This window comes from Setaria viridis, chromosome 8 (genome assembly GCF_005286985.2).
Source record: "Setaria viridis chromosome 8, Setaria_viridis_v4.0, whole genome shotgun sequence".
Taxonomy (NCBI): Eukaryota; Viridiplantae; Streptophyta; class Magnoliopsida; order Poales; family Poaceae; genus Setaria; species Setaria viridis.
The window spans coordinates 2,168,864-2,187,069 of NC_048270.2; the positions used below are offsets into that span (position 1 = coordinate 2,168,864).

General features: G+C 44.3%; 1 long non-coding RNA gene across 1 annotated transcript; it reads right to left on the reverse strand.

The window, feature by feature from the left end:
* Nucleotides 1–1,268: 1,268 nt before the first annotated feature.
* LOC140223582 (uncharacterized) lies at nt 1,269–2,338 on the reverse strand. Its single transcript, XR_011898921.1, has 2 exons — nt 1,865–2,338; nt 1,269–1,616 (listed from the first exon to the last, which is right to left on the reverse strand). It is a non-coding gene; the product is annotated as an uncharacterized lncRNA (long non-coding RNA).
* Nucleotides 2,339–18,206: the final 15,868 nt, after the last annotated feature.

Here is an 18,206-nt window from a genome sequence, read left to right on the forward strand (position 1 = left end):
ACTTGACTTTTTTTTTTCCGTAGCAACGCATAGTCAGACTTAATGCACGATGCCTGTGCATCCACTGGGCCTGCCCTTGTGGATCACGCGCACCAGGACACAGCTCATTAGCTAGTCGTGCTAATCCTTACCACCAAATAAAAAACTAGCATGTGTTGTGTGTTTGTGACCCTAAACGATCACAAATGAATAACGTTTGGGCTTTGCTAGCGCCTGGATGCCGGGTCCGGGATGCTAGCATCGGACGCACGAGCAGCCATCCGATCGGGTCCGACACCACTTCAGGATCTGGCTTAAAAGGAAGTCCCACCGAAACATTGTTCCATGTTGCATGAAACATCCCACTATCCATCCCCAGGTCTAGAGCAAGCACCACCTTCAAATCTGCCGCTCACCCAAGCTAAATAGGGGCATTAAAATTGCAGAAATATGTCGCATACCCTTCTCAAATTAAACTAAATGGCAACATCCAAAAATTTCTTATACAAAACCATGAAACATATCGATTAGATAGGTGTAACAAGATGGAATATGGTATGCAACATATAGATTCGGAAAAACAGATGAAACATTATGTAATGATTGTTGAAACAGTCGAGAAAAATTAAGAAAAGAAGCTTTATGCAAATTGCAAAAAGCTGAAATAAGTGGTTGAACACTTCAAATCACCAAATGCCACATTTGAAATGACTAGATGAAACATCACAAAATTAATTGTAACAGTTGAAGATGAAACATTCAAATGCCTTACCTTTCTCCAGATTTGACCCTCCAAGCATGAGTCCAGCCATTTGCACATTAGACCCTTGGGAGGAGCTCACCGGAGAACAACAAGACCGTGTTCTCCAACAATTTTCCAATCAAATTGCAACATAAAAAACAAAGCATTGCAACATCTGGCGAGCTACAACATCAACCAGTTAGGATCAGGAGAATGAGGGCAAACACAAGGCTAATAATGAGTTATATCCTGTTTAAACGAGGATAAAAATGAGTGTATTTTCCACTCATCATGTTGTCTTTTCGCAGCTGTACCGCCTTTAGTGTGTTGTATTGTTCCCCTAACACCAAGTCTCCAAGGCCCGACAAAATAAGGAAGGTGATAGCATCCCAGAAATCGACCAAGTTTCTTTCGCCCTTTGGCTTTCCTACTAGGATTCGGAATCCTCTTTCGCATGACAATTTTAATTATCTCCCATAGTCCAAAACTCACAAAAATATCAAAAATCGGCCGAGAATAAATTAAGTAAAAAACATGCACACACAGATAATAATAATAATAATCATGTTTCAATAAAATTGCTAAGACTAGAGACAATACATAAACATATTAGACTGTTCATGACACGTATCACGGTGGACTGTCTGTGTCCTTATTACAAGCAGCGAGAGGAATTAACTATGCTTGTCACCACACACACGTGTGCACAGATGCACGACATACATATAGTTGAGACCAACAGATGGATCAACTAGAGGTCGCCCCATATGGTGAAAAATTTATTGGAGATAAACATCAATATAACTTGGCCATAGCTTGAAGCATAGCAACATATGCCTATGAATGGTATTCATGCTATCGTTTTAGGGTTGTCCTTCTTCCATCCTAGCAGCAACTGTCAAATTGAGATATGGAAATCCCATTAGCGCATGAGTTAATTTTGCAATGGAAATAGAGTACAAGATGTCTTCATGATGTAAGTAATATGCCTGAAGTTGTGAGATGGGAAGTGAGGTCAACAAATTACTTTAACGGAAATGCATGGAAGGCCACACATACGTATTGGTCCACGATATGCTACAAAGCTTGTATGTACATATAACAAATTAAATGCATTGAATAGAGTGAGATTAGTGAACTTACCAGGATCGAACGGACCACAACCTCGGCCACAGCAGGTGATCTCGCAGACTGCGTCGAAGACACCCACAGCAGTACAAGCAGAACAACATTTTTTTGCCTGTTGGGATTCGCAGCAGCCGCACTGTGCCGCGGTGGCCGGGTTAACATTGAGGCTCAAGATGACCAGGCACATGATCACCATCAAAGCAGTAGTACCCTTTCCCTCCATTGCCTCCTCTTGCTGCTACCTTCCTTGGTTACCTAGCTAAGTTTATTGGTTTTGTGTTGAGAGGTGATTCTTGAATGGACGTTGCCGGCTGCAATTTATAGGCAGCTGCGCTATGTGATGATATGGACAAGGTGCAAATGGATGCTTGACATTCGCATCAAACAAAGCCCAATGGCAACTGCTGACACGCAATTAATTTCAGATCCACATCCAGCCATTGACTTGTAATTAAACTAAGCCCACGCGGTCCGCGAGATGCAGCGTCCGTAGCACAATAGGCAAAATTAGAATTCAGAGATAGTAGTGTGGGACATTTAATTCCTGCGCAAGCGCAGACGACGGTGCCAGCAGCTGCTACCATGAAACACGGTTACATAATTTGAAAATAATACATAATTAAAAACTAATACATAATTTGACACGGTGTACCTCGAGAACGTTTTGAAAATGTACTCTCGTTAGGCGTTCACCTCCTTAACAATAACTGCGACTGTAAAATAGGTACATCGACGCTAGCTAAATAAACCACTATAAGATTTAGCAAGAGATCATTTTATACAATTCTGTAACGAAAGAATTTGACAATTATAGTGTCCATATATTTTGACAAAAACGTCTAAATTATATAAGGAGGTGGGCCCGAAACAGTTGGATTAGCATATGGTTACCCGTTTGTTGTCTTCCGGCCCTAAAAAAGGGACCATCTTACTGAAAAAGGTTCTATTAGGCCATGCAGCCGCTCTGTGGTACCAAAAAGAAATTTTTGACACGGTTTTACATCGAGAACATTTTGAAACTAGACTTTGGTACGCAGTTCACCTGCTTAACAATAACGGCGTACATAGACGCTATCTAAATTAACCACTTTAAGATTTAGCGAGAGATCTATTTTTTTAATCCCGTATAATCGCGTAGCGACTGTAAGAAGGACTGAAAAATAAGTTTGATTACCATAACTCGTTAATGGAATAAACGATAGAGATTTCAGCGAGGCAGACTAGCCTTTCACACAGCAGCTCTGCACGCACCAACTGAGCTAGTTGGCATGATGTATTTGCTCTTACTCCCTTGGTCCCATGTAATTATCAGTTATACTTATGGGATACTTAGATGACTTGATGTATGAATCAAGAAAATGCATCTCAATAATTTAGAGACCATGCGCACATGCATGGGACAATAATATAGTGTGGAAGGTGTGCGTGAGGATCGTTATCTATATCGTGTGTTAGAAAAAGATTGCATATATAGTGCCATCATTCAATATAATTAATTGCGTGCATGTCATCGTTACAAGATTTCTAACATTTCCCAACACTTCTCTTACAAATGCCCAGTGGGTTTTAGCAAAATTTGGATAACTAGTAGCTACATGACTGTGGGAAATGATCATATTCGGAGTTATATTGTTACTGATTTGATAAACTGTTAAAAAAATGCAAATTGTATGAGAAAAATTGTCAGGCATTATTTGAGAAGTTAGCTTATAGCACGTACACTTTGCAAGATGACAGTATACTTAGAAGGATGACGGTATGGATCTGTGGCATGGGGAAGGTAGCTAGGTGGAGAAATAGAGATATCACGAGGCAGCGGTGGTACTACGTGGAGAGTGTAGTTAATGTTTGTCTTTCTTCGGATAGCACGTTAGCTGACCATTGACAACGTGTGATGATTTTACTAACATCAAAATTAGGCATGCCCCCTTTTTTTAATTGGTGCTCATAGAGGCATGAGTGGGAGGTTTTGGTGGGTGAGCGTTGGTGTGCAACTCGTGTGCGTGAGCATGTGTGCATAAGATAATGTGTTTTGTTAGAAAAAGAAGATAATGCCTGCAAACAATCCAGAATAGAAGGCGGGCCCCGACGACAAGATAATGCCTTACGTGGCGATGTCTCAACTTGTCACCTGGGGCGGCTTTTGCAGTTTCCCCATACACACACTAAGAGCCTCCGACCCTTTTTCATCAAACCTTCCCATGTAGTCATGCATATATCCATGATGATTTGAGTCTACTGATTGATACCTAGATGTTTTGCTTGTTTGTGAGAATTTTTAGTTTCTTTCTTTTTAGAGTGTCCACCTAAGATCCTAGGTGGCTTCACCTGAAAGCTTCGAAAGAAGCGTCCAAATTTAATCATAAGATTTTCTCAAAAGAGACTTAATTCTACCACTATAACTTGATTGGCTGCCCCAGCCTCACTACCGGAAACAGGAAATATGCCGAGTGTTTTTCCTTTGCCGAGTGCATTCCATCGGGCACTCGGCAAAGGAGGCATTTGCCGAGTGTCTCCATGGAAACACTCAGCATATACATTACACTCGGCATAAAACCTAGTTGCCGAGTGTCAGAGATAGAACACTCGGCAACAATAAACACGACACTTGGCAAAGACCTGACACTCGGCAACTATCCAACACGTGACTGGCACGTGCGACGTCCGTCAGATGACGTGCTGGCCATTAGAACTTTGCCGAGTGTCATTAACGGACACTCGGCAAAGCTAAGGTTTGCCGAGTGTTTTCGTGAAGCACTCGGCAAAGTTTAGGTTTGCTGAGTGTCGGGGATACATCCCCAGTACCCGCAAGGAAGGAAGAAGTCAGACTCCTACTAGGAATTCCCTGTAATCCGACTAGGACTAGTCCCGTGTACTCCTACTAGGACTCCTCCTTGTAATCCGACTAGTACTCTGCCCCCTGGAGTATATAAAGGAGGGCAGGGGTACCTAGCTCGGCAGGTCATACCTCAACACCCAAGCTCAGGACACACGAGAACAACTCCAGTTCATCAAATACAAACCAACATACAGGACGTAGGGTATTACGCGATCTAGCGGCCCGAACCTGTCTAAATCGTGTTCCTTGCGTCACCATTGATTCCTTGATTCTCGACGACCCTTACCGCACAAAAGACCACCTAGGGTACCCCCTAGGCAGGTTGCCGGTCTAAAACACCGACACTGAGTGTTTTTTGGAGGCACTCGGCAAAGTTAAAACTCTTTTTCTCTTTTGCCCTCCAAACTTTTTCTACTCCCCACATACAACATGTGGTACTACATGTTAAAAGTTGGTATATTTCCCGGTCCGTTTCCTATATTTAATTAATTAATTTCATTTAGAGGAATTTTTTTGTTTAAGTCAAATTTGAACCCCACATGATTCAAATAATGGAATAAAATGAGTGGAAAAATAATATTCATGTTATTGAGTCCGGATTGAAGCCTTATCCAAGAAATGAAAAGGAATTTCGAACATCTTGTTCAGTAAACATGACCACGAATGTGTGGCCGAATGGTTTTTAAATTCTAACAAACAAACAAACTCTGAAAATCACGAGATTTGCCAAGATCTCATGATATCATATGTGGAGGCTGTGGTAAAAAGTTGAGAAGGTTGTGCACAATTTATCACGTACGATGCTTACAAACCGAAGCATCTCCGAAGAAGAATCAACGAGTTGAGAAGGATCTTTTAAGATTTGGAGTCAAAGTGATGGTCGAATTAGGGTTTGACTTCAAACCTTTTTGTATAGGCAATAGACAACATAGATTGGTTCATGTCAAATTTTGGGAATTTTTCGGATTCGTTTGATAATTTTTATTTATTAACTGCAATTATAGAATTTTAATTGATATAAGTTCAATTTGAGCTATAACTCCATGAAATAATGGAATAATATTTGTAGAAAAATCAAATATGTATTGTTGAGTGAATTTGACAAGATTTTTGCAAAGTACATCGGAAAAAATTTGGTAAAGCACGTTATGGAAGTTATACATACATGAAATATGAATCCACTTTGCCGAGTGTTTTCGTGAAGCACTCGGCAAAGTTTAGGTTTGCCGAGTGTTTACTAAGCAACACTCGGCAAACTACGTCTAGAGGCCCACTGTTAGACGAGTGTACCATTTCAAAATTGTAAAAATAAAAATAAAAAAAGAGAGTTTGCCGAGTGCCCGCGATCTGGCACTCGGCATACCTTTACTTTGCCGAGTGCCAGATCGCGGGTACTCGGAAAACCTCCTGACTTAACCACCCGGTCTGCCGCACTCGAACCTCACGCGCACACACCGAAACACTTACCGCTGCACCCCTGTGCACCCGCCGCCGCCACCGTCGGACACCCCCGTCGCCCTAGCGCCCCGCCCCTAGCGCAGCCGCCGCCCCCGGCACCCCACCTGCCGCCCCCGATGCCCCACGGCCGGTGCCTCGCCCGACAGCCCGCCCCCGGCGTGGCCGTCGCCGCCGGACGCCCCCTCGCCCCTCCCGGTAATCCTCCAATCTATGTTGTTCAAGTTAGAAAATAGAAATTAGAAATTAGACAAGAAATTAGAAATTAGAAAAGGAGAAAAATTAGAAGTGGTAGGATAGAGAGGTGGTAGGGCTTTTTTTTAGAAATTAGAAAATGATGAATGATTTATGGTGATATCAAATTTCACTAATTTGAATGTTGTTGAAGTTTAACCATGAACTATTTGCTTTCTTGTCAAATTTTTGAATCCATGTCAATATCCATATTTCACTACTTGGAATCAACAAGTTTAAATCCATAACCTATCATTCTTCTGAAGAAAATATGGTTGTTTTGCAAGGTCCTCCCTACCCCATCTTGCCGCCATCATCCGCCATCCCCTCCCGCCGTCCCACACCTTCGAGTTGCCGGCCGTCGTTTTGCAAGGTATAAGAGCTATATGTGGTTGTCGGCCATCGTGCCATTCCGTTGGTGTGGATGTGGTTATCGACCATCGTGCCATTTTATTTGATGCAGGTTTTGGAAACCTCCCCGTGCAGGGGAGGTGCTGCCAAAATTTCGACTTGACACTACAATGTTCCTTTTCTTGCAGGAGAGGCTACGTTACCGTCCTCGACTCGTCACTTTGCAGGATAGCAAGGTGAGGCATCCTACACCTCTCTTTCCGTATGATGTTTGTATATCACATAACCTATCTAGGGGTCTCCCATTCGAAAGAGATACGGTTGGAAATATGCAGATCTTTGCATATCTATAATCGTATCTGTTTTGAATTGTCCACATTTTTTGGACAGCCCAAGGATGTGTAGGTGCGGTTAGTTTCCATGCTCTACTCCGATCCGTGATAGAATTTCTACAGCACCTCCCTGTTGTTCTCCGGATACACAATCTCCAAGCCTGGACGTGTATTTAGAGAACAGTGGGGAGGTGCTGCCGAAATTCTATCTCGGATCGGAGTAGAGCATGGAAACTAACTGCACGTACACATCCTCAGGTGGGATTAGGACCTATCTTCACCTATTAGATAGTATAGGAACATGTAGATGCAATGTGATTTTTTATATTACTCGCTGATATGCTAGAGGATGGATGACCGTGAGTGGATGCACACGGGCCACTCTAGTCAGGCTTCATTGACCGATGAATGGATTGACAACACCGATGCATTCTTGGAATGGGCGTTTGCTAGGGTCAAAGGAGCTAGTGTCACTTGGTGTCCGTGCAGCAGATGTGGAAACATGCATCAGCAAACCAAGTTGGTCATGGGTAAACATCTTGTTAAGAATAGATTTATGGCAGACTATACCAGGTGGATCTACCATGGTGAAACCGATCGTGGGAGAGAAGAGGTCTTGAGACAATGCATCAAGGAATATGATGATGATGCCGGGGTGGGAGACATGTTAAATGACTATCATGAAACACGTAGGGAGGAGGAGCCAGAGACTACCGCAAAGGCGTATTACGACATGTTGTTTGCGGCACAACAACTCCTTCACGGGCATACCAAGGTTTCTCAATTGGATGCCATTGCATGCCTAATGGCTGTGAAGTCCCAGTTTAGCTTGAGTCGAGACGCCTTCGATGTTATGCTGACAGTTTTTGGCAGCCTGCTCCCGGAGGGTCACATCTTGTCAAAGAGCATGTATGAGACACAGAAACTCCTTCGTGCACTTAAGATGCCATACAAGCAGATACATGCTTGCCCGAAGGGATGCATCTTATTTAGGAAAGAGTATGTGGAAGCAAAGTACTGTGTGAAGTGCAAATCATCTAGGTTCCTGAAGGTAGACTCTGGTGATGGTCAGAAGAAGCAGCTCGCAATCCCTGTGAAGAATCCGCGAAACAGATGACCTGGCACAAAAACGGACGTCGATACAATCCTGAGAAGCTGGTACACCCATCCAATGGTGAAGCCTGGATAAGGTTTGATGCGATTTATCGTGAGAAAGCTCTAGAGGCCTGTAATGTACGTGTTGCGCTAGCAACAGATGGGTTCAATCCTTATGGAATGGCGGCTGCCTCGTACACCTGTTGGCCCATGTTCATTATCCCCCTCAATCTCCCCCCTGGCATCCTCTTTCAATGACAGAACATATTTTTGTCGTTTATAATTCCAGAACACCCATGGAATAATATGAGTGTGTACATGGAGCCTCTGATTGATGATTTGGTCCGTGCTTGGGAGGAAGGGGTATGGACATACGACCGAGCTACAAAGACAAACTTCAAGATGCATGTTTGGTACCAGTACTCCCTGCATGACTTGCCGGCATATGGGATTTTCTGCGGCTGGTGTGTGCACGGGTAGTTCCCATGCCCAGTATGCAAGGCTTCTTTGAAGTTCATTTGGTTGACGAAGGGTGGAAAGTATTCTTCATTCGACAAACATCGAAAACTCCTCCCTCCTAACCATCCATTCAGACGAGACATCAAGAACTTTACGAAAGATGTTGTAGTTAAAGACCCCGCACCGTAGATGATGACAGGGGCCGCAGTTCATGCTCAATTAGATGCTCTCGAGGTCAATAATGAAGAAGGTGGTTTTGTGGAATAATGCGAGCAACATGCCTGGACTCAGAAGTCGTGCTTGTGAATCCTCCCCTATTTTGATAACCTTCTTCTTCCACATAATATTGATGTAATGTACACCGAAAAGAATATCGCCGAGGCAATTTTTGGTACAATCATGGACATTCCTGATAAGACAAAGCATAACGTTAAGGCTAGAGTGGATCAAGCGAGGTTATGCAACAGGCCAAAGCTAGACATGGCGCCTCCAAGAGCTGGCAAGTCGTGGAGAAAGCCTATAGCCGATTTTGTTCTGACGAGGGCCCAAAGGAGGGAGGTACTAGAATGGTTCCAAACGTTAATGTTCCCTGGTGGGCATGCAGCGAATCTGAAGAGGGGAGTGAATTTAGCTACTAGGCAGATCAACAGGCTCAAGAGTCATCATTACCATATATGGCTTGAGCGCCTACTTCCAGTGATGGTTCGAGGCTATGTCCCTGAGCATGTCTGGCAGGTGTTAGCGGAGTTGAGCAATTTCTTCTGCCAGTTTTGTGCCAAGGAGTTATCTCGTACCATGGTTGCAGAAATGGAAAGAATGGCGTCTGTGTTGCTCTGTAAGTTGGAGAAAATCTTTCCACCCGGCTTCTTCAATCTGATGCAGCATATGATTCTGCACCTCCCATATGAAGCACAAATGGGGGGGCCTATGCAGGGTTGTTGGTGGTATTCAATTGAGAGATGTCAAAAGGTTCTTCGAACTAAATGTAAAAATAAATGCAAAATTGAAGCATCCATTGCAGAGGCATACATTCCGGAGGAGGTGTTAAACTTCACAATAAAATACTATGCTGACAACCTTCCTAGTGTGCATAATCCACCCTCTTGTTACAATGCCGGCGAAGATGAATCAAGCCTTAGCATTTTCTAAGGGCAACTCAGAAGTGCAAGTGGTGCGACCCACAAGACCTTGAAACATGAAGAGTGGCGCATTATCATGCTGTATGTATTGACCAACCTATCCAAAGTGGAGCATTACATGTTGTAAGTTCTGAACAATCTTTTTCTTAAGTAGTCGCTATTCTGTGTCCAACTCCCATGTTTCTCGTTGGTACAGGAAATTTCATCGTCAATTCTGGCGTAAATCAAGGGAACCTACCCCGTATGAAGCTGAGACCATTCTTATAGAGGGTGCGGGAAATGGAATGCCCAATTTCATTTCTTGGTTCAAACAGAAGGTAAAATCCAAATTAGCTTGTACTTAGTTTGATATTACAAGTTGCTCGTACATGCGAATAATATAACAAACCACCCTGCTTGAACTTGCAGGGCCAAACCGATGCTTCTATGAGTGTCGAGTTGAGATAGGTTGTCGATGGCTATGCCTATAGGGTCAGGTCGTTTACCGGTTATGACGTGAATGGATATCGCTTTCACACAAGAAGCCACGAGCAGAGTCGGCTCAATCGAAGAACCACAAATACTGGAGTTTTTACGCCAGGCCTTGATGGGGTCGAGTACTACGGAAGAGGCTTCTTATTATCATTCCACATACTGCACAATGTTAAAGAAAAATGAGAAAGCATAACAAGCCGATACAGAGTGATTGGATTTACTTGAGGAGAAGCTTGAAGAAACATCCAGCAACAACAGAAAAGTCAAAGTATTGAGCCCATGGAGCTATAAAGCAGATTGTATCGGCTGAACAAAGATTCAGGACATTGGACTTACAAAAGTTCAAAGCATGACATTCATACTCCGAACTCGGGGGCCTTTGTTTTAGCCGGTGAAATCCCTCGTTTCGCATTGTTCATCAAGTCCACGTGCCCATGCAGCATAGCATTTTATTATGATACGTTGAGTTATGTCACATTGTTACTTTAAGTTATTTTTAAGTATTAGTTGTAGACAATTTAGTTGAAAATTTAAGTGGTTATTTTAAATTATTTTTATAATATGATAAGTGGGTAATTTAGATGAAGATTAGGGGGTTACTTTAGCTTATTTTATATAATGGCTGAGGTGGGTAATTCAGATATAGATTTAGGGGTTACTTTAGACTATTTTTTTTAGAAAATATAATAGATCCAATGGCTACGATGATTTGAGTCTATTGATTGATGTCTAGATGTTTTGCTTGTTTGTGAGAATTTTAAATTTTTTTTCTAGAGTGCTCACCTAGTAGCCACTGCTAGTGCACGTGCAACACGAGTGCCGGCCCATCTGGCACTAAGACCTCGTAAAGCTATGCGTTTGTCAATGCAGTTTCTTAGAAGGCAATAGATCCAACCAAGCGACTAAATCATTTGTCCTTACCAATGATGTGCATTATGTTTTTTATATGAAGGACATGTCTAGCAAACCTAAGATTTCAGAAGAAAAAGAAAAATCATAGGAGCCAAAGCGCCACATAGTTCTTCCACGTAAAAATAAATCATCCACTGGGCCATCACATAGTAGCGATCCAAAACGTCCATATTAAGACTTTTTGATAGCAGAAAAAATATGAAATGTCTAATATTTGTAGTATTAAAAGGAAAAATAATATATTCGCTTGACACCGGTGCGTAGTCAGACTTAATGCATGATGCCTGAGCATCCACTGGGCCTATGATGTGCAGCAGTGGCTCAGATGGCTGACCAGAAAAGTACACTTAATTTCAATGGTACCGACAAGACAAACCACCGTTGCTACTACTTTGTACTACTTGATACATATCTCCACCAAAAGCGAGGCACCCCTTTCCTCTCACGCTCCCTGAATCATGAGTTTATCTCTAATAGGTCAAACAAACCTTGATGATCACTTGTTAAAATGTCATCAGTATCGGTTATCATACCAACATAATCAAGCCGGCGCGTATAATAAGCACCAGAGCCGGCATTTGTACAAACTGGTATGGATAGTAAAAACTCAAATTTATAAATAAATGAAGATATTCAAAGCCCTCGCTCTCTTTTTTCATTAATTTTGCGGAATTCCCAGATTTGCATGAAAAAGGGATGAACCATTATTGGACGAACTGGCACACTTGTTTCTACCCGCTCTCCGGACAGCCCACAACCGCCCCCCGGTGTGAGTGTCCAAGTCTTGGATCGTTGCCCGCGTTAAGCTGTGCCACCGCACTGCACCACAGCGACAAAAGCCACACCACCGGCAGCATGTGCCAGTGGGGAGCGCTTATGCTGGCCATAGTGTCCCCGTAGGACCGCCGCGCGAGCCTGTGAGCCACCGACCGCCGTGCCCCCAAGGGCCATCACCGCGCCACCCGAGGATGCTCTCTACCCAGTGCTACGCGCCTCTGCCGGCTGCCTGCACCTGGGCCGCCACCGGTCGCCTGCACAGCCACGTGTTGCAGCCGCCCCCCTGCGCCGAGCCACCCCATTTCGCGTCGGAAGAACCACCTGAGTCTCGCACATCGAGGTCTTGCCGGTGATGACCATGGCCTCCAGGATCAAGTGCTACACAGTATTAGGCCTTGTCAAGTTTTCTATTCATTCGAGATCAAATGAAAAAGTTGGTACTCAAGACATACATCCATTAATCTAGTCGTGCTAATCCTTACCACAAAATAAAAACTAGCATGTGTCGTGTGTTTGTGACCCTAAACAATCACAAATGAATAACTTATCAACTTCAAAATTTAGCCGGTGAAATCTCATAAAAGAGAGATAAGTAAAATAGAGGTAGCGCATGCAGAGAGGGCAGGCCAGCACGTGCATGCAAAGGTGATTAGAATAAAAAAAAAAAGAGGAAGTTAATGCGTGGGAAGGAAGTCCATAGTCACGCTAATCACGCATGCGGATTGGAAGGATTGGAGGGAGCTTCGTTAGAAATGATTGTACATATGAGAAATTAGAATCCATGTATGTTAATATTTCCTTTTTTAGTGTTAGGAAAGTTTTGTACGGCTCATTGTCGTAGCTAATCAGGAGTGTAGGCAACCTCAAGGATATAAATATGTGCACCCGAGGCTTGCAAGATTTTATCTCTCGATTAATCAAAACAATTTTTCGGATCCACACTGCCAAACTCTTAAGAGTAGGAGTAATGTAGCTTTTCGACGAGTTTCTTCTTGCGCGCAGGGCTACATCAGCTTCGATATCGGACGAACTTGTAAGTACCATCACCCGATCATTACGCTAGTTATCGAGTTATCTTAGATTGTAAATAAAACTTTCTAGGTTTTATCCAATATTCCATTTGTCTTCGACGTTGCTCACAGTTATTTAACTGCTTAATTAAATCTGCTTAGGTTCTTCTCATCGGCTTCCTAGTCTTGTTTAAACGTTCACAATTTATCTGATCGGATCGGCTAGTTCGACCTTGCATGCTGTTATCGCTTTATCTATACTAGGTCCGATAGATCTTTACCCCTTCCCCTCGTATTGCTAGCAGTTGGATCCCTAACGTTAGAACGACACTGTTGAGAGCCGATGCATCGATTGAGTATCATCCATATCTCTATAATGTATCGTGGTTAATGGCAATTTAATGAAATTATAAAGGATAACAACGATCGTGCTTTCGGCGTTCCAAAAATCAATCAAGAATTCATCATGGTTGTGCAGTGTATGGAAACCTTATGGGAATAGTTAGATGGGAAATGCTGTATTATGTAATAATAAATCCAGGTACATCACAAATCAGGATGGATGGATGTCTAATACTGTTGAAAGAGATTGGAATAAAGCAGACTCATCTCAGACTATGCACCATGTCTGAGTGACCCACCTCACCTTGCCAGGTCACTGGTCTTGCCCTCGTGGTTCACCCGCATCAAGCCAGCACGCAAGCTATGATGTTGCCACCAGTGGTCAGTACACAAATCTAGCTACCAGTCGGATCCAAGGGCAGGCATGCATTTGTATTGTGGTTGTGCTTGAACATGGAGATGTCTTGTGATTGTCAGGCACCATCCATCCTCTCTCAGTTTCACTCCTCACACACGGATAGCACACACCAGGGACACGACACCATGCATGCCGATTTCATATTGTTAATATTTATTTTTTTAATGGTTGTTGAAACTATATAGTTAGTCCAATCTCACGTTTCCGATTATAAAAATTAACATAAAGAGATCGGAAGGAAGAGCCGGCATAATGAAGCCAACACATATAATAAGCACCAGAGCCGGCATTTATACAAACCGGTACGGATAGTAAAAACCAGAATTTATAAATAAAAAAATAATTTGCATATCTAGAGAGATATCTCATCAAATCGGTGAGTTATATCCGGTTAATTTAAACGAGGATAAAAATAAGTGTATTTTCCACTCATTATGTTGGCTTTTCGTAGCTGTACCGCCTTTAGTGTGCTGTATTCCCCTAACACCAAGTCTCCGAGGTCCGAGAAAATAAGGAAAGTGATAGCAGCCCAGGTATCGACCAAGTTTCTTTCCCACTTTGGCTTTCCTACTATGATTCGAAATCCTCTTTCGCATGACAATCTTAATTATCTCCCACAGTCCAAAGCTCAAAAAACATCAAAAATCCGCCGAGAATAAATTAAGTAAAAAACATGCACACATAGATAATAATAATAATCATGTTTCATTAAAATTGCTAAGGCTAGAGACAATACATAAACATATTAGACTGCTCGTGACACATATCACGGTGGTGTCTGTGTCCTTATTACAAGCAGCGAGAGGAATTAAATATGCTTGTCACCACACACACGCGCACACATATGCACAGCATACATATAGTTGAGACCAACAGATGGATTAACTAGAGGTCACCCCATATGGTGAACAATTTATTGGAGATAAACATTAACATAACTTGGCCATAGCTTGAAGCATAGTAACATATGCCTATGAATGGCATTCATGCTATGTTTTAGGCTTGTCCTTAGCATCTTCCATTTAGCAAGCACTGCCGTTTCTTCCATCTTAGCAGCAACTGTCAGATTGAGATATGGAAATCCCATTAGCGCATGAGTTAATTTTGCAGTGGAAATAGAGTACAAGATGTCTTCATGATGTAAGTAATATGCCTGATGTTGTGAGATGGGAAGTGAAGTCAATAAATTACATTAACCAAAATGCATGGAAGGCCACACATACGTATTAGTCCACGATATGCTACAAAGCTTGTATGTACATATACAAATTAAATGTATTGAATAGAGCGAGTTTATTGAATTTACCAGAATCGGACAGAACACATGGGAAACAACAAGTGTTCTTGCAGAGTGTGTCGGAGCCACCCGCAGTAATACAAGCAAAACAACATGCTTTTGCCCGAGCGGATACGCAGCAGCTGCACTGTGCCGCGGTGGCTGGGTTAACATTGAGGCTCAAGATGACCAGGCACATGATCACCATCAAAGCGATAGTCCTCTTTCCCTCCATTGCCTCCTTTTGCTGCTACCTTCCTTGGTTACCTAGCTAAGTTTATTGGTTTTGTGTTGAGAGGTGATTCTTGAATGGACGTTGCCGGCTGCAATTTATAGGCAGCTGCGCTATGTGATGATATGGACAAGGTGATATGGATGCTTGACATTGGCATCAAACAAAGCCCAGTGGCAACTGCTGACACGTGATTAAAAACTTGAAAAAGGGATGAACCATTAATGGACGAACTGGCACACTTACTTCTACCCGCTCCCCCGACACCCGACAACCGCCCCCCGGTGTGAGCGTCCAAGTCTTCAATCGTTGCCCGCGTTAAGCGGTGCCATCGCGCTGCACCACGGTGACATAAGCCACACCACCAGCTGCATGTGCCAGCGGGGAGCACCCTCACTGCCTGCCCACGAGGAGCGCTTATGCCTGCCATAGTGTCCCCGTAGAACCGCCGCGCGAGCCTGTGAGCCACCGGCCGTTGTGCCCCCAAGGGCCATCACCACACCACCCGAGGATGTTGTCTACCCGGTGCCACGCACCTCTGCCAGCTGCCTGCACCTCGGCCGCCACCAGTCGTGTTGGGATCCGACCTCGAGGGAAGCAGGATCACAACACACTATTGGGAAAGATGCTTCTTGACTTCAGAACAAAACAACTCACAATCCCTTCAATGAGCAGTCTTGTCAATGAATAGTGCGCGTGCGTTACAGCAGGGCGGTATCCCCTTTTATAGTGTCATAAAGTGACATTCTTACTTTCTCTAAACACCCTTGCTCAACCACTACATCCTATGAATATGCTTTACAAAGGGGTCATTTGGACCTTATGCCCGACACGTCGCACAGTTTTTGTTACATAATTGCTCCCGCTCAACTGCTACATTCATAGGATATTCCCCCGGTATGGTCTTTTGAGCACCACGTCTTTTGCGCCTTCCCTCGCTTGGCCTCGGGTAGTTGTTGCATTCGGAGCCCTCCCGACTTCGCTTGCCATCCCCTCCTTGGCTTCGCGGTGGAGAGGGGGTCCTCCGTTTCCATTTCCGAATTTGGCGTCTGAGTCCGCAATGCCATCCTGGTATTTGACCTGCGTCCAAAGAAAGGAGAGGAGCCTTGTACCTCTTGCGAGGCCGCTTCTGGTTAGTGATTAAGCTGCGCTTTCCCTAGCCTCGGGTTTAACTTCCGAGTCTTGGGTTTAGGTTCGTTACCGTGCGCTATGCTTGCTGTCCCGAAGCTAAAGTTCATCCCCCGAGGTTAGGTGATTTTCGGCGGATTGTAGAGGGTTTGATTCCACTGACTTCGAGGGGCAACGTTTTTCTTGGGCGATCCCCAACAGCAGCCCCTCATGGGTGAGGATAGGCGCCGACGACCAAACCCACGAAGTAAAAGTGCTCGCCCAAAAAACGTCACCCTCCAGCTGTTGTGCTGTGCAAACTATGCTTTCTGCCTCTTCAAGTCCTCCAGCTGTCTCAGGACCGAAACCAGTTCGTCCTCGAAGTCGCTTGGGTGTCTATCTTAGGTGTCTGGTGGTGGCTGATCTTCGTTGGCAGTTTTGGGCACGGCTCTTGCTTTTAGTGCCTTTGCTCTTAGGACCTGTTCGATTCTTGCACAACGCTCTCCCTTGTCTGACATGATCTGCTGTGTTGGTTTGGATGAGACAAGTTGCCTTCCTTCTGTGGCTTCGGGTTCTGTGGTGGTTCTTTTCTTTCTCTGTGGAGGCATCGTGGGCTGCTTCTCGGCTTAAAACACGGTGGGCGCCAAATGTTGGGATCCGACCTCGGGGGAAGCAGGATCACAGCACACTATTGGGAAAGATGCTTCTTGACTCCAGAACAAAACGACTCACCGTTGGGAAAGATGCTTCTTGACTCCAGAACAAAACGACTCACAATCCCTTCGACGAGCGATCTTGTCAATGAATAGTGCGCGTGCATTCCAGCAAGGCGGTATCCCCTTTATAGTGTCATAAAGTGACATTCTTACTTTCCCTAAACACCCTTGCTCAACCACTACATCCTATGAATATGCTTTACAAAAGGGTCATTTAGACCTTATGCCCGACACGTCGCATAGTTTTTATTACATAATTGCCCCCGCTCAACTGCTACATTCGTAGGATATTCCCCCTGGAATGGTCTTTTGAGCATCACATCTTTTGCGCCTTCCCTCGCTTGGCCTCGGGTAGTCGTCGCATTTGGAGCCTTCCCGACTTCGCTTGCCGTCCCCTCCTTGGCTTCGCGACGGAGAGGGAGTCCTTCATGTCCATTTCCGAATCTGGCGTCTGAGTCCGCAATGCCATCCCGGTGTTTGACCTATGTCCAAAGAAAGGAGAGGAGCCTTGTACCTCTTGCGAGGCCGCTTCTGGTTAGTGGTTAAGCTGCGCTTGCCCTAGCCTCGGGTTTAACTTCCGAGTCCCGGGTTTAGGTTCAGTACCGTGCGCTATGCTTGCTGTCCCGAACGTCGACCTCCTCCTAGCTCCATTGATTGGGTTGTGCCGCTCCTGAGTAGGATGAGGAGAAGAAATTGGTTGGAAATGTCGGAGAGGTGCCTTCCTATTGGAACCTGTATCTGCTTGCCGGGGTTACAGTCTTCTTTGCGAAAGATAGATGAAAAGTTAACATGCTTTGAAAAAACGTCACCCCCTCTTCTATCTTTCGGAAGGGAAACGAAATAAGGTGTGTCGCTGGGTCGGAGCCGCGGCCCTTTCTCGCGAAAGGCAGTAGAGTAGGTATCTTTGTTGAAAATGTCACCCCCTCCTATGGGCAACCACAACCGGCATCTGCACAACGCCCACTCTCCTCCGAGTTAGACCCCCACACCAACGACAGGTTCTAAGGATTGTAGTCCTCACCTGCCCCCAGCGCGTGAGCTGCGAGGATCTCCTTCCTAATGTTGGTCCCCAAAGCCTCATCCAGACCTTTCAACCTCGCCGGCAACTCAACACCTGCAGCGTCAACCTCGCCGGCAACTCAACACCTGCAGCGTAACGTTTAACCTTTAGCCTCACATGAGCTTTGCT